This window comes from Carlito syrichta, unplaced genomic scaffold (assembly GCF_000164805.1).
Source record: "Carlito syrichta isolate Samal-C Ts95f unplaced genomic scaffold, Tarsius_syrichta-2.0.1 Scaffold315826, whole genome shotgun sequence".
NCBI lineage: Eukaryota > Metazoa > Chordata > Mammalia > Primates > Tarsiidae > Carlito > Carlito syrichta.
Window position 1 is genome coordinate 464065 of NW_007259922.1, and position 845 is coordinate 464909.

The window sequence follows — 845 nt, forward strand, 5'->3', positions numbered from 1 at the left end:
CCAGTCTGGGCGACAGAGTGAGACTCCAACTCAAAAAAAAAAAAAAAAGATAAAGCGGTTAGACTTTCCTGCCACCTACTTTGTGCTGGGCATTAATATTTTCCTTTTTTTTCTTCTTTGAGTTGGGATCTCACCATGTTGTCCAGGCTGGAGTGCAGTGGCACAATCACAGCTTACCACAGCCTCTAAATCCTGGGCTCAGGCAATTCTTCCACCTCATCCTCCTGAGTAGCTGGGCCTACAGGTGTGTGCCACCCTGTCCGGCTAATTTTTTGACTGTTTTGTAGAGATGAGGTCTCGAACTTCTGAGCTCAAGCCTTCCTCCTGCCTCAGCTTCCCAAAGTGCTGGGATAATAGGTGTACGCCACTGCGCCCAGCCTACATTTCAAATTTTCAGTGTTTTCCACATGTGCAGGCTGTTTCATTGGGGGAGGGGAACCTAAGAGGAGGGCCATGAGGGAAGGAGGAGTCCACAAAGCTAGGATGAGCTGGGCTCTCTCCGAGTCTCCTCAAGTGATGGGAGCCGGAAGATGTGTGAAAGAGCTCTCTGGGTTCTAGGCAGAAAGTTGCAGTTTGATATGCTGTGTGGCCAGGTGTGGTGGCTCTCGCCTGTAATCCCAGCACTTTGGAGGCGGAGGCGAGAGAATTGCCTGAGCCTAGGGGTTTGAGACCAACCTGGGCAACTTGGTGAGACCTCGTCTCTACAATAAATAAAAAAATTAGCTGGGCGTGGTGGCGCACACCAGTAGTTCCAGCTACTTGGATGGCTGAGGCGGAAGGATCGCTGGAGCCCAGCAGGTCGAGGCTGTGGTGGCCAGGCGCGTGCCACTGCGCTCCAGGCTGGG

The 845-nt window shown here is 52.4% G+C and overlaps 1 protein-coding gene across 1 annotated transcript in view; it reads left to right on the plus strand.

Annotated features, from left to right (window-relative positions):
- The window catches only part of NT5C (5', 3'-nucleotidase, cytosolic), a 5009-nt gene that overhangs the window by 368 nt on the left and 3796 nt on the right, over positions 1–845 (plus strand). The window lies entirely within an intron of this gene.